This window comes from Petaurus breviceps, unplaced genomic scaffold, assembly GCF_028583685.1.
Source record: "Petaurus breviceps papuanus isolate PSGF00001 unplaced genomic scaffold, PetGlider_PUasm1.0 90701, whole genome shotgun sequence".
Taxonomy (NCBI): Eukaryota; Metazoa; Chordata; class Mammalia; order Diprotodontia; family Petauridae; genus Petaurus; species Petaurus breviceps.
The window spans coordinates 10,487,226-10,509,486 of record NW_027187316.1 but is presented as its reverse complement, the minus strand read 5'-3'; the positions used below and the strand labels follow the sequence as shown (position 1 = coordinate 10,509,486).

At 40.4% G+C, this 22,261-nt stretch overlaps 1 pseudogene; it reads left to right on the top strand.

The window, feature by feature from the left end:
• Positions 1-464: 464 nt before the first annotated feature.
• Positions 465-22,261, top strand: part of LOC138144606 (boLa class II histocompatibility antigen, DQB*0101 beta chain-like) — a 35,536-nt pseudogene continuing 13,739 nt past the window's right edge.

The following is a 22,261-nucleotide window of genomic DNA, read 5'->3' as shown; positions in this document are numbered from 1 at the left end:
TCTAGAAATGGAGACAAAATGCCAATCACAAAATATCTGAAGGATCTGAACAGGACCACACCATATTAAATAGCAGATAAACAAAACTCTGAAAGGCCACAGAGCTCTGATTAAAAGACAAAACAATAGTGACTTCAAAAAGTTTTAAGGAAGTCTTCCTTTCTTCAATTAAATTGTAAGCACTCAGAAGACAGAGACCAAACTGATCATTCTCTGTTCCCCACAGAGTTTAACAATGCTGAAGATGCAATAATACTCAGATAATTACTGACTCATTGATGCTCTCTAGTATTACTTCTATTCTATCTTACTAGAAGTTATATCCTTCCTGTGATTGTGGGGTGAGAAAAAGAAAGATGGGCAATTAGGAAAAACTGAATATTAGTGAGAAAACTGGAGTATTGCAACCCCCACTAACCTTCAAAGAATTCCCTGTCCCCTTCCACTCCCTGAATCAATCTGAAATGGCAGGTTCCTGTGCTGCCCAGATGGATAGCTGGGAGACAACGACTTCCATATTTGTTGATGATGATGACAATGATGATGATGAAAACCAATATTCTCCATTTGGCAGATGCAGACATCTCCACACTTCAGAAGTGGGTGCCCATTCCCAACATCATTAAGGGCCTGAGAAGTTCAGACTCCATTGTAGATTAGGCAGATGTCTCCAACCCTAGTTGCCTCTTCCCAATCAAAAGCCATTAGTCTTTAAGGAAGGAAACCAGTGACAGAGCAGACAATCAGGTTGTGGCAGCTCGGGAGAACCATCTTTGCTGTATACTCAGTCCCTTCATGCTGAAGTGGAAAAAAATACAATTCTGTGTGAGAAAATCAGTGCCATTTTTCTTATCAAAATTGTACATCAGTCCCCATTTTGTGGAAAGATTCCAGTGACCCTCATTTTTCCCACACCTTGGATGTAAGAAAGATTTTCAGTAAGCCATACACCCTGGCTAGCAGGAAGCAGTCATGGATCATCAATCCATCATGCTGAATTAAGTGCATCTCAGACTCATCAGCATTGGGGGATGTAGTGATATTGGCCGGTGAGTTTTCTGATTACAAATTTTTAAACTTTGCAAATGGACACTTAGGTCATTTTCTTGTAGATCCTTGACAACTTCAAGATTTTTTCAGATAAAAAATTAAGAGATATTGCCAGTCCACTGATTGGCTAAGTGTTTGCATTTCCTCTGCTAAACAGTTAATTCTCCAAGTTTTTCCTCCAAATTTCTCATTTTTTCTATTTATTTCCTTTAGCACTATTCTTTCCTTGGCAATGTCAACTTCAATTATTTTTAAAAATAATTTTTTAAATGATTGCATCATTTCTTCTAGGTATTATAACTTAACTTGTCACCAAAACACCAAGTAGTATTCTTCTTCAATCTATTTCAGCTTTCTTCTCTTCCAAATTGGATCCTCGGAACCCTAGCAATTACTTACAATGAGGGCTTCTTTGTCTACTCATTTTTCCAGCTTTACTTTTCAGATTGGTATTAGATAACATATTTCTCAAGAGACTTTCTAGGCATGGAATGGTAGTGGTCTGGAGTCCACTGTTGCTTTCTCTGGGCATTGCCTTCTTCAAAAATCACATGGACAGCTCAGACCAGGGAACTACAAGTATTCAGTGTGTTCAGATGCCCTGACCTAGGACATGATCATTGCCTTCCTGAATATTTAGGCAATTCTTACCAAATCATTAAAAGCTTCTGGCATTAGATCTGATATAGGTTCTACATATACCTTCACATTAAACATTAGTCAAGTTGTAGAGAAGAATTATAACCAATAGAATGAATGAGGAAAAAGAAACAAAACAAAAAGAGAGAGAGAGAACAAACAGTTTGCTTCAATCTGCAGTCAGACTCTGTCATTCTTTCTCTGGATGTGGATAGCCTTTTCCTTCATGAGTCCTTTGGAGTTGTCTTATAAACTTGTATTGCTGAGAAGAATCCAATCTATCAAAGTTAGTCATCACAGATACAATGTGTCTGTAGAAGTTCTCCTGGTTCTGCTCCCCTCACTCAGCATCAGTTTATATAAGACTCTCCAGATTATTATGAAGTCAATCTGCTTGTCATTTCTTATAGCACAAGAGTATTCCATTGTATTCATATACCACAACTTGATAGCCATTTGAAGGGCATCCCCTTCATTTCCAATTCTTTGCCACCAGCCAAAGAGCTGCTATAGATATTGTTGTACATACAAGTCCTTTTCCCATTTGTATGATCTCTTTGGGATATAGCCCTAGAAGTAGTATTACAGGAACAAAGGGTATGCACATGTTTATATCCCTTTGGGCATAGTTCCGGTTTGCCCACCAGAATTGTTGGATCAGTTCACAACTCCACCAACAATGCATTAGTGTTCCAATTTTCCCACATCTTCTCCAGCATGTATAATTTTCTTGTTTGGTCATGTTAACTAATCTGACCAGTGAGATGTGGTACCTAAGAGTTGTTTTGATTTGCATTTCTCTAATCACTAGTAATTTACAGCATTTTTTCATATGCTTATAGATGTCTTTAATTTCTTCCTCTCAAAACTACTTCATATCCTTTGACCATTTATCAATTGGAGAATAACTTGTATTCTTATAGATTTGATTCAGTTCTCTGTATATCTTAGCGTGAGGTGTGGGGGAGAGGTGGTCTGGCTGTTTCAGGTCTCCTCCTCCCCACCCCTTGGATGAGAGCTCAGGCAGACTCAGCAGCTGTTGGCCAGGGCCACACTGGTATTGGCTGATTCCCCTGGTTGTGTGCAGGCACACCTGGGGTTCTGGAGTTGGTAATTGCTGGTTCCATCCCCCTGGGGTTCAGGATCTGCTACTGGGGTGCCTCCTGTCCTGCATTGTTCCCCTAAAGCCTGGGCATAGTCACAGCCACACCCTTTCTGTAGATCTCCCTAGCCTTCCGCTGGTTCCACTATTTCAGGATTTTACACTGAGGCAATATTCTCTGGGATTTTAGGGTCAGAGATGGAGATTAGAGCAGCTACAGTTTACTCTGCCATCTTGACTCTCTGAAGTTAAGGTAGGTGATTTTTAAACATCTAGACTGTGGTCTGATAGCTCCAGGAGTAACTGCTGCTGCTGCCAGAGGCCCTGCTTGTGTCTCTTACCAAGCTCCAACAGAACTCTGCCCTGTTGTGAGAGGTTTGGGAATCGCCCCTGCAGTGGTTGAATCAGTTCTCCTGGGCTTGCTCCAGTTCTGCTTTGTTCAGGTCTGTGCTGGTGCAGGCCACATGCTCTGCATGTTGTGCTCTTTACTCCCCCCCTCCCCCCTTCCCCACCCAACATATGCTACATGTGAATACCAACATATTCCATGATGTTGGTCTGGGCTGGAAATCTGCCACACTGTCTGCTAGTGGATTCTGCCACTCTAAAAATTGTTCATATTCAGTTTTTAGAGGTAAATGAAGAAATTTATGGGCAAGCTCAGGGGAGTCCCTGCTTTTACTCTGCCATCTGGGCTGATCCCCAACCCCACACCCTGTTATATACTTTTGGAATGCAGGATTCATATCTACCAAGAAGAGAACAATAAAATGCCAAAGGAGGGAGATTTACCTAGAACCCTCCAGAGATAAAGTTATTAGCTCAACACTGATAAAAAGGAATGTAATGCCCCTTTTATGTGTTTAGGTTATCACTTGTGGTGAACCATGGCTAAAACATAATAATACTACTCCTAATAAAAAATATATTATTATTTATTGTAATTACTATATAAATGTTACCTGTAGTCATAGTTATTATTTGCTATTTATTTCTGCTAATTGTTATTATTATTATCATTAACATTCATAGAGTAACTAGTGTGTCGTGGGCACTGTGCTAAGCACTCTGTAATTGTTATCTCATTGGATCCTCACAAAAAGCCTGGGGGGTGGGAGCTATTATTATTCTCATCTTACAGATGAGGAAACTGAAAATGATGGAAACTCTGTGACTGCAGATCTTAGTAAGTCCTGTTAGGTGAAAGTGAATAAGCACACACACACTCACACACACACACACACACACACACACACACACCTTTCCTAAGAACCTTCCACTCCCTTGGCTTTGCCCCAGCTTCCCAGGCAGCCTGGCTGATGGGCTAAGTTGGTCTCTGGCTGGTAGAGCTCATCTGTACATGTGAGATCAGGGTTACCTGTCTGTGAATAAGTGAGGAAGCCACCAGCTCATCTCTTTCCAGGCAAGAAGAGAAGTTTCTCTTTCTGAGCTGCTTGGGAAAAGGAAAGGGTTGTTTTTCATCTTCTTTCCTTGGTGCAGGTGGGGGGGGGTGGTAGAGGGGGGGAGAGAGAGAGAGAGAGAGAGAGAGAGAGAGAGAGAGAGAGAGAGAGAGAGAGAGAGAGAGAGAGAGAGAGAGAGAGAGAGGTGATAAAAAAGATAAATAGGAATTTTTGATTCTGTGAAACTGAATTTTTTTTGGTCTTGAACAAAATAAGTCAAAGCCACCTTAAAAAGGAAGTTGTAAATTGGGGAAAAAATTTTAATCAAAATTCCTAACAAGTATCTGATATAAAAAATATATAGGAAACAAGTATACGACCAAGAAGCATACTCCAGTCAATAAGGTGTCAAAGGGTATGAACGAACTTGTTAAAAGCAAAATTGTAAACTACTCACAACCAAATGAAAGATGCCACTAAGTCATTAACAATTGGAAAAATTGGGGCAGCTAGGTGGCGCAGTGAGTAGAGCACCAGCCCTGAAGTCATGAGGATCTGAGTTCAAACTTAACACAAAAACTAGCCATGTGACCCTGGGCAAGTCACTTAACCCCAAATGCCCTCCAAAAAAACAAATCCAAAACAAAATAATTCTGATATTTTCCTTTGCACACAGGAAACTGAACATGAAGACTTAGAGGGCTTCAGGGACAGGTAGATAATCTAGAATTCTGTTGGCAAATTGGTCTAACCATTCTGGAAAGCAATTTGGAATTAAGTTGAATAAGTGGCTAAAAGATCCACACTGTTTGAACCATAGATGCCACTGCTAGGTGTATATATTCCAAGGAGGTAAAAACATACAAAGAATGGCACCATATACACTAATATATTAATAGCAATTTTTTTTGTAACAAACAGGTGGAAACAAAGTGGCTGCTTAATTGTTGGGAAATGGTTAAATGAATTGTGGTACATGACTGATTATTTGACCAGACACAATGATTATGAAGCATTCAGAAAAATGTGAGAAGAGTTAAATGCAGAACAAAGTAAATGGAAACAGAGGGGAAAACAGATACAGACTGTATAAATGTGAAAGGAAAGAACACTAGGTGGAAGAAGTTACCTGGTTGCTGTTGGCTTTGCCTTCCTGGGAGATTTGACAGACAGAAGTATTCACAAAAAAACCCTGGTGAATAAATGATCCACAAAAGGGAAGAGGGTAGAACAGCTGGGCAAAATGGAATAAGAAGCTCCCTCTGTGCTTCTGGAGGTGTGGAGGTTCTCAGAGCAGAGATACAAGATGTCTCAAAAAGCTGCCTTTGTGTAAAAGCCTTTGAGACCTGGGATCTGTCGTCCTCAGCTCCCTTTTTAAAGTCAATGTGATGAAGAGCTGCAGTCAGAGTCAGAGGGCCTCCTCACACCTGCACCAGACTCCCAGCCCCAGCCAACTCCAGACCCCAGCTCCTCCCTTGGAGAGAATAAGGAGACCTCAGGACCATCCCACCAGTCTCTCACCTTTCTGACTCCTAAGGTAAATAGTAAGGCCAAGCCCAAGGAAGATCAGTCCTAGTACAAGGCCCCCGACTCCACTCAGTAACTTTATCTGGGCAAATCTGAACAGTGCTCCTTGGGAAAAGACACAACAAGGATCACAATTTTCCCTCCAGGAGCCATCCTGGTGTGGTGGGCAGGCAAGTCTGAGTGCTTGAGCACTTGGTTAAAGGGAAGTGGGAAGAGAAACTTAGTTCTCCTATTCTGGGGAAAGGAGCACACAGGCTAATTACAGAATCCCCATAGGAGGCTAGCTTCTAGTGCTGGGGCCACTGAGGACGCCAAGATCCTAGGGCCCCATAGCCCTCAGCTCATCACTGCAAGCAGGGGGTTGCACTGTGGGAAAGTCCAAGATATTGTGGAGGAGAAGAGTGAGCAACAGGAGACTAGATCTACAAGCTGCCATGACCTGAGGAAGGCTGGGTCTGAAGGATCAGCTTCTTATTCCACTTTGCCCAGCTGTTCTACTCTCTTCCCTTTTGAGGATCATTGATTCACCAGTGTTTTTTTGAATATTTCTGTCTGTCAAATCTCCCAGGAAGGCAAAGCCAACAACTACCAGGTAACTTCCTTTACCTAGGTGGGGCTTTGTTCTGATAACAATGATCTTTTCTCCATGAAGTTAAGTAAAACCAGGGCCCTGAAGGGTAAAGAGAGACAGAGCTTGTGGGCTTAGGGCCCTGTGACTGACTCACCACTGCCTTCTGATAATCTCCACCTGACCACAGCCAAATTCTAGGGCCTTGTTATTGATGCTCCCACCCAAATCTCCATCATCTCCTATCTCCATGCCTTTGCTCTGGTTATCTCCCAGGCTTCGAATGCATTCCTTCTTCACTGATGTCTCCTCAAATCCTTTCCTTTGAGACTCAGCTCACATTCCACCTTCTAAATGAAGCATTTCCTACCAGTACCCGCCCTCCAAAAACTACCTTTCATTTTAATTGAATGTGTATATTTGTATGAATATATGTATGTGTGTATGCATGTACCTATAATGTGTTGTTGATCTATTAAAAAAGTTTGGTTAAAGGAGACAAATTGGAGTCAGAGTCAAGATGGCAGAGTAGATGCAGGACCTTCCTAGGGCTCTGGCTTCCACCTTCCCCAATTCATGTAAACAGGGGACTCTGAACAAACTTTGGAGCTGCAGAACCCACAAAATGACACAGAGAAGCTAACCTCCCACTGAGGACAGCCCAGCAGGCTGGCAGCAAGCAGCCAGTGCAGCACTCTGGGAGCCAAGCCCAGGGTGAGCTGGAGGTTTTAGCCCCAGGGCAGGTCTGACCAGCCGAGGGCTGGAGGGACTCCAGGTCAGCAGAAGCTGTGGCCATTTCCAGATTCATCAACACAAAGATGCTGAGGACAAAGTGAGAGGTCAGTGCAGTATGGACTTTGGGACCCAATAGTCAGGAGTGCATCAGCTTTTGCCCCCAGGGTGAGAAACCACTGAGACACCCATCACAGCCAGCATCATGTTGCAGCTTCAGCTCCTGGCCTACAGATTGCAGGGGGACCAATCAACCAGTCTGAGGGGTAATCACTCTTGCTTTAACCTGCTTGGATCTGGATTGCAGTCTAGGGTTGAGGTCCTGGAGTTCATGACCAGCTTGCCAGAGCGTGTGGAGGCCTCAGAGAGGGCACCCAATTAATACCTCAGGCAGCTGAGAAAACCCCAGTGTTTGGGACGAAAGGTTGAGTGCTATTGCAGCAAAAAGTCCAGGGTCAAGTGACTGAGGGGTGACATGACCAGACAAAGAAGCAAAACAAACAGAAGAATCCAACATTAGACTCCTATTTTGAGGACAAAAAGGATCAAAGCATGGAACAGGAGGAAGACAGTGAAGTGAGAACTCCTGCACCAAAAGCTTCAAAGGAAAATATGAGCTGGTTACAGGCCATAGCGGACCTTAAGAAGCAGATAAGAGAAATGGAGGAAGAATTGGGAAAAGAAATGAGAACAATGCAAGAAAATTATGAAATGAGAGGCAACAGCCTGACTGAGGAAAATCCCACTTTAAAAAACAGACTAACTCAATTGGCAAAAGAGGCTCGAAAAGGCAATGAGGAGAGGAATGCCTTGAAAAGCTGAATTTGCCAGATGGAAAAAGGATCTCAAAAGCTCAATGAGGAGAATCTTTCCCTCTGATTTAGATTGAAGCAAAGGGACGCTAGTGACTTTAAGAGAAATCAAGATGATGTTAAATAGATCGAAATAAATGAAAAAAATAGAAGGCAATGTCATATATTTCATGGGGAAAACCACTGACCTGGGAAATAGATCCAGAAGAAATAATTTAAAACTTATTGGTCTACCTGAAAGCCATGATCAGAGAAAGAACCTAAAAATAATTCTCCAAGAAATTCTCAAGGAAAATTGCCCTGATGTTCTAGAATCAGAAGGCAAAATAGAGGTTGATAGAATCCATCAATCGCCTCCTGAGAAAAGATCCCAAAAAGAAAACTCTTAGGAATATGGAACTCCAGATCAAGGAGAGAATATTACAAGCATCCAGGAAGAAACAATTTGAATATTGTGGAAACACAATCAGGATAACCCAGGATATGGTAGCTTCTACATTGAGGGATTGAAGGGCTTGGAATACAATATTCCCGAGGGCAAAGGAGCTGGGATTAAAACCAAGAATCACCTACCCAGCAAAACTGAGTCTCATGTTTCAGGGGAAAATATGGTCATTCAGTGGAATAGAGGACTTTCAAGCATTCTTAATGAAAAAACCAGAGTTGAATAGAAAATTTGACATTGAGATACAAGAAGCAAGAGAAGCTTGAGAAGGTAAACAGGGAAAACAAATCACATGCCACTGATTAAAGTTGAACTATTAACATTCCTCCATGGAAAAATGACAATTGAAACTGATAAAACTTTTCTCAGTATGAAAATAGTTGAAGAGAGTAGAAATATATGTGTGTGTGTCTATATTGGAGGATATATGGGCGTACGAATACATATGTGAATGTATGTATATATGCTTACAGGTATACATAGATAGAGGGCACAGGACTAATTTAATAGGAAAGGATGATACTTAGAAGGGGAAATTAAGAGGTGAGAGGAATATAATGAGAGGAGATGGAGAGAGACAGAATGGGGTAAATTATCTCATAAAGAAGAAGCAAGGGAAAGGGGTTACAATGGAGGGGAAGAATAGAAAGGCAAGGGGGAATGGGTCAACCTTATTCTCACTGAATATGGCTCAGGGAGGGAATGAAATACACACTGAATGGGGTATCTCACCCTACAGGAGAGCAGGGGGAAGGGGATGAGAAGGGGATGATGGAAGGGAGGGCAGTCTGTGGGGAAGGGAAGTTGGAAGCACTCACTTTTGAAAAGGGATGGGATCAGGGTAGATAATAGAATAAGTGGGTGGTGGGATAGGAGGGAGGGAAATATAGTCAGTCTTTTATAATATATCTACTATGTTAATCTTTTGCATTAGCTACACATGTACAACCTGTACTGAACTGCTTATCTTCTCAGTAAGGGTGGGTGACAAGGGAGGAAGGGAATGAATCTGGAATTCAAAGATTTAAAAATCAAATGTTTAAAATTATATATATATATATATACATACATACATATATATATATATATATATATATATATATATATATATATATATATACTATTACTAATACTATCTTACATGTAATTGGGAAAGAAGATATATAGGCACTGGGGCATAGAGATCCACCATGCTCTACTGAAAAAGTTTAAGGGTGTGTGGGAGAAGATGTGGGAGGGAGCAGATTGAAGGAGGGAATAGCCTGTGGGATATTCTGGGGTGGTGGAAGGACAAGGAGAGAATTTGTAACTCAAAATCTGGCGGAAATTAATGATGTGGATCAGAGGTTAATAAAACATTTGGAAAAAAATAAAGGAGACAAATTAGGATATACTATTACAGCATATTTATTCCTTGTTCCCTTAAGCTAGAGAAACTTGTACAAAGAGTTAGGAGAGCTACATCCTAACTGATGAACAGATAAATCAGAAGACTTTTTATACATTTTAGATCCATCCCAATTCAGGATTACTATGTCACAAAACTTTATGACTTCCATTTGTTACCATCTATATGTGAGAAAGAAGTTCCTTGGTTGTAAATGCAAATTGACAACAAAAGTAGCAAGGTCTATTTGCATTTTGTGATCTCAGGATGTCTGTTTTTCTCCCAAGATAAGGGGGAATCCTATCTCCAGCCTTATCTGGTTTCTGGTGTTGTGCTGACACAGAAGGCAAGGGAAAGTAGTCTGTTTGATTAATTCAGACTTTGGCCAAAATATAATATTTCATGATTATAATTTCCTCCATTTTGATCAGGAACAAATTCATTAATATTTTGTTTCTTGACCAAAGAAGGTATTAAAAAAAACTCTCTTCTTGGTAGCTTTCCCAATATCCTTATCTAGATTAATTCAGGTTTTCCCCTATCACTTCCTGAAATATGGGACACCCAGATATGGGCAGTTACTGTAAGGCAATTGCAATACAAGCAAAAGGAACAGGCTGCAAGGGGGATCAAGGTAGCATAGTGGCAATACAGAAAAATAAGCTAAAGCCATAAAAAGATATAAAGAACCAGTCTTGGGTATGCAAGGAGGCCTCAGGGAGGGAATGGTTCTTGTGCAGGCCTGGTCCAGACTCTTGGGAAAGCTGTCTTTAACTGATGTCATCTTTTTCAGGTCCCTTGTCTCAGATGTCCACTGAGGAGCAGGGGTATTTTTTTTTTTTTATGTCAAGCTGGAGTAGTCAGACAGATCTGACAGGGCCCTCCCAGAAACATATGATTTGACACCAAAGGCACATAGAAATGGTTCAATTTCCCAGCCATGCAAGGCTAGGCTCAAAATCAAACAGTACAATAAAGTCTTCCTCACAGTTTTACAAAATTGCATAATTACATTAAGTGAGGTACAGATCAAACTACTTAGATGGCTCACAGTGAACCAGTTTTGGGAAGGGAGATCATATGTCACTAAGATAACAAAAAAAAAAAAAAAACTGCATGAACCATACAAATCAACAGAATCATTATTACCAGTGCTAATTAACGTCAATTTCCTTGTGTCCCAGTGACTTATTCCCAGTATCCATTTAAAAAGCACCTTTTTGAATCCCAGATACCTCACATAGTTATACATTTCAGAAAGAGAGTTCTGCTCTTTTGGTTCAGATCTAGAGGTTCCCAAATAATTCTGACTTAATATAAATGAGTAATATCACTTAAATTTGGTTCCACATTTTTGAAACCTCAGAGAACTTTCAGTTTATTTATTATTTATTTCCATCCTTACCTAAATCCTGTACCTGGTATAGGAATCCTTTAAAATGTGAAGATCTATCCATAAAATGAGTTCATCTGCCTTTTAAAGTTATCAGAAAGATACTTTAATAAAGAAGAAATAATTTCACTTTTTTTCTACTGTTATACAATTTTTGTGCAAAAATCCAAACTTGAGATCTTATTACCAAACATGCTTAAAGTTTGAATTTCCTTGATAGAAAAATTTTGGAATCTAATCTTATACATCTGTATATAGTTCTTAGAGGAATCAGTCTGATCCTGTTGCTTTTCTCAAAATTTGCTATTGTCTTATTACTTGGTCTTATCATTTCCTCATTTGGAGGATGTTATCTCTATATTTATTTATTTGGTCATGAATATGACTTCTTGATAAATTTGCTATAAAAGAAAAAGAAGGGAAATGGCATGTAGCTTACCAGAAGGAAAAAAAAAAACTTCCTTAGCTCTGTTTGATTCCAGGCAATAGTCATTTCTGATAGGCAATCATGTAGCCACTAGGTGCTAAAAGGCAGGGCTTAGGAGTAAGTGGGAAATTTTCCTTTTCAGAAAGGAAATGCCCAGTTGGAAAATAGAGTCAAAGATTCCACCCAGGCAGTGTCCAAAGTTGTCTTCAAAATCTTTCCCAGGCACAGACATCCACTATTTAGCAGTTCTCAGCCTGAAGCCCATGCCATTCCATTACAGGCTTTTATGACAACTATCCCTGTAATCAAAGTTTAAAACAATAGTAAATTGCAGTCTCCAAAATCTTAAATAGCAAATAAATATAGACTGATATACTTCAGTTAGGGTCATCTAAAATTTGATTGAGTTATTAATTATAAAATCAAATTACAAATCTTTCTGTCTTCCTAAAATACTTCCTTACACTCTCTCAATGTATTTAAACCATCTAAAACTGATATACAGGTATTCAAAACTATTATCTAGAGACAGGAGGGGCTTGGATAAACCCCCATTTGTCCCCAAACCTTCTTATCTGACTTCCATATTTCCAATAAAACCTTTATTTATCTTTCTATATCTCTCAAACTCATTATCTGGATTAAGTTTTCCTTTACATTTTTAGCCATAAACAAGATAGCTCATAAGTTGTTATTCTTTTACTAACATAACTCTGTTATGTATGCATTCAAATACAAATGTTAACCTTTTGCTGAGGCAATGAAGTAACTACAAATTCAGATTAAAACAGCAAGATCTCTTCTGCTTTACAACTTATTGCATTAGTTAACAATAATTCATCTTGAAAATTTAGTAGACCTTCAAAAATACATATGTCACAAGACTTTTCAAAACACCTTTTCTAAAAGTATTTCCTTTCTTTAAAAAATATTTTGAATTTTTTGGAAAGTTTTAAATGATATCTTTCTTTTTCCTTAAAGCAAATATAGACTTTTAAAACTGGAATTCATTAAAATAAGTTAGTGTCCTTCAGTAACATAAATTCTTAAGGTACAATACAGAATTCCTAGATCACAAAGTTTCTTAGTTGAAAGGGTGCTGTAATAGAATCTCACATTGGTAACAGTTAAGAGACTGATCACAGTTAGTGCATTAAAAAGCTATTGCTTTTAGAAACTCTTTAAACAATGGGAACATCTTAAGGTGAGCCACATATTCTAATTCTAGATGAAAAAGTAATCTTAGATTTCCCAGTAAGATAACATAACAGAGCTCATATATTTTACTCATTACTTGCTCTAATCATAGAAATTTGCTATAGAAGGGAAAAAAAGCAGGGACATGTGACATACAGGACAAAACATCCTTGGCTCTGTTTAAATTCAGATAGAGTCACAGTTCTGCAACCATGCAGTATGCGTTCCACCTCATAGGTAGACTCAGGAATGTTCAGGTGGAAGACATTCCATTTTATTTTATTTTTTTTTTTAAAGCCGTCAGGGTTAAGTAACTTGCTCAAGGTTACACGGCCAGTTATTTCTGGGTGTGGTGCTAAGTATCTGAGTCTGGATTTGAACCCCAGGTCATCCTGACACTGGAGCCAGTGCTCTTACTTGCTGAGCCACCTGGCCACCCCTAAGCAATTGGGGTTAAGGGTTAAGTAACTTGCTCAAGGTTACACGGCCAGGTGTTTCTGGGTGGGTGCTAAATGTCTGAGCCCAGATTCGATCCACAAGTCATCCCGACAGTGGAGCCAGTGCTCTTACTCGCTGTGCTACCTGGCTGCCCCAAGACATTCCCTTTTCAAAGGAACACCATGGGGAAACTGAGCCAGGAGGGATCCCATCCCGGACTAAGGCTAAGGTTCTACCTTCAACTTTTCCCAAATGCAGACTCTCACCTGTTAACAACACAAAAAATAGCCTTCCCTCTGTGTAGCTTGTGGCATTTCTCTTAGATACTGATTTAATGCAGATAACTATATCCAAATTCAAACTCAAGACAAAATTAATCATGGTCCCAAGTACCTTTTACCTTTAAGCAAATTTCCCCAATCACAGTTTAAAGCTAGTTACAATTATTTTATTCTCATGCAGCTGCAATAAGCAATAAAGATTTGCTAGGTCTTTTATATGAAAGGGATTCCATTTAGCATCTTTCCTTCTCAAATGTAAACTTGTCCTGGTTTAAAAGCCAATCGTTAGAAATCCCTTCTACTTATTTCACATAGACTTGCAACTTCTCATCAAGCCAGGTTCATGGTTTGGAACTACATATCAAAAACAAGTTCCTTTCCTGGGGCTGATGACCTTGCTCATATAGATGGTTTCTAGGGGCACCCAACTCCTGCTCTCCATACACACGAACAATTTTAGGTTTTACAAAACTTAAAAGAGGATTCACAGGGTCTTTTCTCCACATTATTGCCAATAATTATTTTTCACAGGCATACTTTTGTAAATACTTGATTTATGCAATAACCCCAGATACCTTGGTTAACAATCTCCCATGATAGCAAAACAATTTTAAACTTTCAAATTAACATTAGTAACATAAATGAAGCAAGCTTGAAAACCACATCCATATATATATATATTTTTTTCTTTCAGAATTTCTCATTTGCTCAATAAGAATTCTACAAAACACAACAACAACAACAACAAAATCCAATTCACATGCCACACAATCCAGATTTTAAAAATTACTGTAACACCATTTCTACTCCAAAAATGTTTTTTTTAATTTCAGTAGCTAAGCAGACTTTTAGAAACACAATACAATTTTAGAAATATGGCAGCAACATAACAATGAATTTCAAATGACATGTAAAATGATTGATCTTATCACTCCTGGCATTCAAAAACCACTTCAAAGTTAGAGAGATAATAATGTTATATCCAACATATGCCTGTTATTATACTATACATTTTTCAATCAGTATACCATTTTGATCCTATAACATTATTATTTTTTCTTTATAATTTCAGGAAACAGGTCAAACAGAGGTAAAATACACTTTTGCAACTAGAACAGATAAGTGTATAATTTACCTGGATCAGAGGCTGTCTTCCCAGTGATATTTCTTGGAGGGAGGGCTTAGGGAATGTTCCCCACAGGCCTGATCCTTCCAACTCTCCCTTTCCCAGAACTGCAAAATGTACTGAGCCTGAGGCGATTTGCAGCTACTGGGCCAGGGGTGGGCAGAATACACACAACCCGGGTGACATTTCCAAACCTTGCCTAGAATGGTACACTACAAATTACCCAGGGACAGAGGCAGTTAAGGCTATTGCCAGTCTTCAAGTACTATCCCGACCATTCTACTGCATTCTCTTCTCTTATCTGATTTGGGATAAGAGTATTTAATAGAAACTTCTGGTTGTTAAAGAAAGATCCCCAGACTGAAATACTGGGGAGAGAATGGGGAATGCTGAGTGATCTTTATTGAGGGTAGGTGTTTTGTGACTGTCTATCTACAGTCTCTCCAGCAATCCCAATATAATCAATTCCCTACTTCTTAATGATTAATTCTCAAAATATGCTAAGATGTTTTTAGCTATCTCTAAATTTTCATTATAATTCCAGGTCAGCCAGACCAGAAACCACAAGGAAGAGAGTTTTATAGATTTCTTTGACTGTCTGTGGTTTTAGATCTTGCAAGATAGCAAACTCATTCAAAGCACACAAGATACAGACACAGAGACACACACATTGACAGACAAACTGACAGTACAGATACAAATACAAGGCCTACATTTAATGACAAAAAGAGGGTGAATTGGCTACTATTATTTAAGGATTCAAGATCTGTCAGGTTAGGAGTGGATGGAGGTTAAATACTGCAACTTTTTGCTTGGAGCACCTCTATGGTCATTGGGGGTGGTCTTGGTGCCTCTTGTTTTTCTGATATTCTAGAACCCTAAGCTGTGACCTACGTCCTGCCTTCCAATGTCCTGTTTTCTTGCAAAGTGGCAAATACCAGACTTGTAGCCCTTAGCTATGTCAGGAGTGGGGTGTGGACTTGGAGTGGGAGCTGTCAGATACTAAAGCTGATCTTTCTTAGTTTGAAACTCCCTTTTTGCTTCTAAATCCTCCTTATCCTGAGTTGCCAGGGTCTTGGTGAGCTGGAAGGCTAAGTCAGCTATAAATTGAAGGTATTTAGACTGCCACTCTGGCTGGGTGAGTTTGATATTCTGTGATAAGGAAGGTTGGAGGTTATTGAAAAAGTAGAAAAGAAACAGGGTCTGGCCCCCTCATTCCTAGCTACAGGCTAAGCCAGAGTTAGCATTAAAGACCTCAGATTCATCCTCAATAGCTACAGTCTGAGGGCTTTGCCCATTCACCACTTTAAAGGGATAAGCCCTGATGGGATCAAGTTCTGAACCCTGACATGCAGGTGGGCTGCAGCCATCTGCCCCAGGACCAGGGCTTTTAAGGGAAGGGAGAGGCTGGGAAAGCAACAGGGGAGGTAGAACAGGGTTGCTCACCTCAGAACCTCCAGTGGAAGGGAAGAAGGGAGAAGGTAAGGAGTAGGGTGGAGGTAGGGAAGGAGGAGAGACTTACGGGTCTGTACTTTTTTCTCCCAGCTAGATTACAAGCTCCAGGGGCAAAGGCAACTTCCTGTACTTTTTAATGAGCCCCACAGGCCCTGTCACAATGACTCTCTTGTGATAAAACCTCAATGATTGTTGTTTAAGTAAGTGAAAGAAACATGTAGGTGGTCTAGGGGATAGAACACTGGACCTGGAATCAGGATGACTTGAGTTCAAGCTCAGCCCCATATACTTTCTGACTATTGACTCTGGGCAAGTCACTTAACTTCTGTATTCCTCAATTTCTTTACCTGTAAAGTGGGGATAATGATGACACTTACCTCCTACAGTTGTCTTGATAAGGAAATAATATTTGTAATTTACAAAAATCACTTGGAAAACCTTCAAATACAACATATATCCAGGCAAATGTAGTGAATGAACACTTGCTATCTCTCTTCATATCTTGGCCCGGCTCAGATCTTGCCTTCTCCTTCCTTGACCATCCTATGTCATAGGAATATCTCCCTGCTTTCTAGTCTTGCTGTACTTCCCCTCTGTACCACACAAAGGTTAGGTAGAAACTTGGGTCATTAGCTACATTGTCATGCGGGTCAGGGTGTCTCTGATACTTTGTATTCCCCATATCCCCAAGCACAGGCTGAGTAGAGAACAGTTACTTAATAAATATCTCTACTTTGGATGACTGGTTACATTGGAGCACTGCTTCCTCATATCTCTAAGGGCTACCTCTAGGCTGGACTGATCCTAGGGAACTGTCTAAGCAGCCATCATTCTGCTCAGGCTGAGAACCCATTGCTGGGTTTCCCTTCTTCAGGACCTGACTTTTCTACCCTGGACAGCGCCCTATCTCAGGCTCAGCCCCTGGCAATGGATGTTAGACATAGGATACTCTCCCCAGAGTGTTGTACTGCACTGAGCATCCAGAAATTGAAGGGTTTCCTAGATCCATCCTGGATGATGAATCCAAGTCAGGTGAATAACCTGATTAGGAAGGAGATGGTCAGGCCAGAGGCCAGGAAAAGCTTAGGGAAGATGCTTAGGAGAGTAATAAAGGGCCTTTGATCTGATCACAATCTACTAGCAAATTTAGCTCTGGATAGTGGGGTTTCTTTCATAATCTAGAAGGTCCCCTTTAGAGAATGGAGATTTTTTTTTACAAAGTGGCCCCAACCTACCTCTCCTGTTTCATTATATACATTTTTCCCCTCCCTGAACTTTATGGCCTCACCAAATTAATCTTTTCACTGTCCCTACACCACATTCCATCTCACATCTTCATTTTTTGCATTGGCTGTTCACTGTGCCTGGAATGCAGCCCCTCTTCTTCTCTACCTGCTACAGTGCCTTACTTCCTTCAGAACAAAGATCCAGCAACACTTTCAACATGAAGTCTTTCCTGATACCCAGACATGCTAGTGCCCTCCCTCCCTAAATTAGCTTGTACTTGTGTTGAATTCTATCTGTACCAGCTGTCTCCTCTGAGAGACTCTAAGCACCTTGAGGGCAGGAACTAGGTTGGGTCTTGTTCCTTCCTATCCTCAGCAGCAAGTATAGGGCCAGACACATGGGAGGCACTTAATAAATGCTTATTCTTGGGTTGATTAATCCCATCTATATTCAAGAAGGCCTATGATCTAGACTCTGCATTCAGGAAGCAGTAGCAAGGAGACCAGTGATACTAATGGCTGATTTGGGCCCAGGATGTATATCTGTCAGTCACAACAGGAAATAATCCCAGACTGAAACAGAGAAGTAGAAATTTAGGGGACATTGGACATTGAATATTTCTTCAGTTCATTAACAAGGGATCTTGAAGATAAAACAAATCCCATGCTGGGCTAGTCCCCTTGGTCTGTCTAGCTCATAGTGTGCCTCAAAACTGGGAGGGATGCATCAGAAAAATGCCTGCCATTACCCTGTTAAACCTAAGGCTAGGGGTGGACCCCAAATACCTTGGCTTAGCACAAGGTTTTCAAATCCTCTCATTTTTTCTGGAGAGGAGTAAGCAAATCAGGAAAGCTCTTACCCTACAAACACCAAAGTTGAAATCAGTTTAGTAAATTAGACCATCTATGAGAAGGTGTTTAGGAAGACAAGAAAGTTTAGATATAAGTTTGATGGGGAGAGACTCTGATCCCCTGAGAAAGGATGAGTTTAGGAACAGTGAAAAGAAGGGGAAGCAAGACTATACCTGGGATAAAGGGAGAAGGGAATCACAGGAATAGGATAATGGGACTTTAGAGACTAGCTTCTCCCACCTTTCCATCCTGCCAAGTGCCAGCCTACTCCCAGCCCTTCTTTGGTCTGGGCCATGTGGAGAGGAACATTTCTCATATTTCTCCACCTATACTGTCTGGGTAGCTACTGTTCTATACTTACCTGGGCTGTCTTTAGTCTTTTTTTTTTAAGCAGTTGGGGTTAAGTAACTTGCTCAAGGTTACACGGCCAGTTATTTCTGGGTGTGGTGCTAAGTATCTGAGCCCGGATTCGATCCCCAGGACATCCCAATGTTGGGGCGGTGCTCTTACTTGCTGAGCTACCTGGCCGCCCCGGCTGTCTTTAGTCTTGCAGCCACTAGGGAATTCAGCACCAGTAGGGTCATCACCAGAACTTGTGTCCACAAGCACAGCATTCTGGGGACAGGGAAAGGACAAGAGACACAAGAGTGACAGTCAGGGTAGTCCCCAGCTCACAGGAACTGACAATAAACTTGCAGAATAAGAACTTAAATGCTCTCTTATGTGCTCCAGGATTGGGCAACCTCAGAGATGGGAGAACCAGTCTGGATCAGCACTGAACTACATTATTAGTTCTTAGGCAGAGGTTTCATTGGAAGACTCTCTTAGAACACCTAGATTTTCCTGATGGAAGAAGATCACCCAATTGCTAGAATCTAGCAATTACCAAGGAACTCGGATGTTACCTCTTCACTGGAATATGGCAATAGTCTCCTACTTGGTCTCCTTGCCTTCAGTTTCCTTAGCTTCTTGAATTCATAATGCAAAAAAGTGATTAAATGATATTGGTGAAGCATAATAAGATTGACTGTAGTATCTCCTTCTCAAAAACTTCCAGTGGCTCCCAATTGTCCCTAGAATTAAATAATCAGTCCCCTGTTTAGCATCTGAAGGCCTTCATAATCTGACCCCAGTCAGGGAACTCTCCAGCATTTTGACACTTTCCTGTCCTTTCTTAAAAATAGAACCACTAGAGGACACTAGCAGCTGGAGCCAGATGAGCTTTCTGTCACCCTGTGATCTGCAGGTGGACTGGAGCCTGCTGGTACAACCACCCCAGCCCATCCCTCCCCCTAACCTGGGTCAGTGTCAGGGAGGTATTATTAGTCTAGCTTGGAGATACATTCTTGGGGCATGTAACCATAAAACACCCACAGGTTAGCATAAAAGGAGAATAAACAGATTAGGCCAGACTGAATCATATTGAGCATTGGGATACAATTCAAAAGTCAGGCTAGATTACACTTCAGTCTGGCTCAGATTACTGCCAGCGTTGTAGTATCCTGTTGTAATATAGGTGTGTCATATGATCCAGTCATAATGTAGTTAAGGAGTATAAATATGGGTCCCTTGCTCTCCTTTCCCATAAACAGAGAGCCTTCAATTAGATTTTGTGGTTGCAAGCTCTTTGAAACCAATTTCTTGAACAAACTTTGACCAATCATGTGTTTATATTGACATTTCTGTTTTCCACAGCCCTGATGGATCGGAGATGGTAGCTATACTTTAGTTCTTTTATATGTATAACATATATAAAATAGTGGCACACATTTTATGTCAGATGTTCAAAATATAACTATGTAATATTAATTTTGTATTTATACTATATATTTATATAACATGTTCATATATTATATAGAAATATTTTCCCATCTGACCAATTAAATGTGTGCAATTATTACTGCCTAAAGTGATTGTCAATCCTTATTGGCAATGAATTCCTTAAAGACCTTCTTAGCTATGTCAGTGGAGTCTGCATGAGTGCCAGGGAAGACTTGATCTAGATCTAAATCCAGAATCATCAGTTAGATTACAGAAGGCATCAGACAGTGTCATTAATAGAAATGTCTACAATAAAAAGAACCAAATAATAGATGCAATATTTTGCTAATTCAACATGCAAGTTTACAATAGTCCCTGTGGTGGACAGCAAGTGTGGTTATTGCCCATTGATCAATAGGCAAGAGAAACAATGCTTCCCCGCCCTCTCCTCCCCCCGCCCCCCAAGGAGCGTCAATTTGGAGCAGCCAGTCTCTTTCTGACTTCCACAGCAAGAAAACGGTTCCCAATTTGCTCTTATGAACCAGAGAGGACCAAGGAAGAAGAGCAAGAAGTTCTTTTGGCTCCTTCAAGTGACTATCTGAGGGGAACATCTGGTTATCATAATACAGGGAATATGATTCATCAGAACAGCTATCTTTGTTTTTTAATAGTCCCTGATGTTGGAGGATGGTCAGATCAAAAAGGCTGGCCTGGGATCACTGGTTTATGGATAGACGGATGGGAACAGAAGTAGAAGTCTAAGGGTTGGAAAGGGAAGAGGAGGGGAGAGGATGGGGAATAACTTTTTCTTAAGTGTATACTTAGTCAGGCCCTGTGCTAAGCACTCTATAAATGTGATTTCCTTGGACTGAAAGGACCACTAGTCTAGTGAAATGGGCCTACAGGTCATTTGCTCTAGTAATGTCATAATAAGGGCTATACAAACCTTAAAATTTAGATGTTTGAAGAAGGTTATACACTGGCATCTCACTGAGAATTCATCATGGATAAAGTAAAGGTAAAGAAAGGAATCCCACTGTTTTCCGTGTTCAATTAAAATCATGCACAGCACCAAAGTTTCAGCATTCCCAACTTTCAGAACTCTTAGTCTCTTCTGCTCACCCATGTAGATGAGTAGGCAAAGGGTAGAGAGAGATTGATCAAGTTAGATCAATTTCACCTTCCTATGGTCAGTCGAAATCCTCACTCTTTCATTTACACGTATAGCAACCCCGAAGCTGCAAATGGACATTGATGGGTTTTGCATTAGATTATCACCATAGTTATGACTCAAAAGCACTAACTAGGCCTTCTCCCTTTATTGTTCTGTATTAGGGTCTCTGTTGCTTTGAATTAGAGCACACAGTAGATACTGAATAGGGACACAGCATACCAGATTAAAGGGAAATTTGGTCATTTGGCCTAACATCTAGTAAAGATTCCTAGCCTAGTCAAAAGAAAGTGCAGTTGTTTTTTCTACCCCTTCTGAGGACAAATGTTCTCATATTGGCAGACAGATGACATTGAGATCAGACTAATGACAGACAAAAAGAAATCAGCCAGACTCTACCCAACTAATCCCCTGTTACCATATGTGCAGAAAAAAGAAGTATGTGTCCAACTACAGATTGTAGATACGTAAACTTTCCTTTCTTATCTCTGTTAGTCCAAATTAACCTTTATTTTTTGCCTTTTGGAGGGCAATTGGGGTTAAGGAACTTGCCCAAGTTTACACGGCTAGTTGTGTGTGTGTGCGTATGTGTGTGTGTGTGTGTGTGTGTGTGTGTGTTAAGTGTCTGAGGCTGGATCCGAACTCAGGTCCTCCTGACTCCAGGGCCGGTGCTTTACTCACTGTGCCACTTAGATGCCCCCCAAATTAACCTTATAATGTCTAATTCAAATGTCACATCCTCCAGAAAACTTCAGATTCTAGTTGTCTGGAATATTTATATCCCCCTGGCTTTGCACAATGCATTTTGTAACTCTCCTATGTATTAATTTTTAATAGAGTTTTTTTGGCACAGATCTTAATCCCCCTACCTGAAAGTAATCATAACCTCTACAAAAGCTAGGCCTTCTCTTGTCTAACCTCTTTATCTTTCCCTAATCTATCTCACACTTTGGTGCTTTGACCACATTAGGAGCTGCAAAGAGCTCTGAAATGGAATTCTCTCCTTCCCATTCAGCAGTGTCCCCATAGACTTATCACTGTCAGATGCCATAGATGCCTCTATGAAACTTACATCAATCAAATAAGAAGCATTTTATTAAGGGTCTCCTAGAGGCTAGGGGATACAAACCATCATTGAAACAGTCCCTGCCTTCCCAAAACTCTTAATCTATTTAAGGAGAAAATATTGGCTTCTGAACAAGATGGTGCCTAAACATTGGAAGACTGCCTAGCTCCTCACATTACTCCAACAAAAATCTGAAATTCATACCA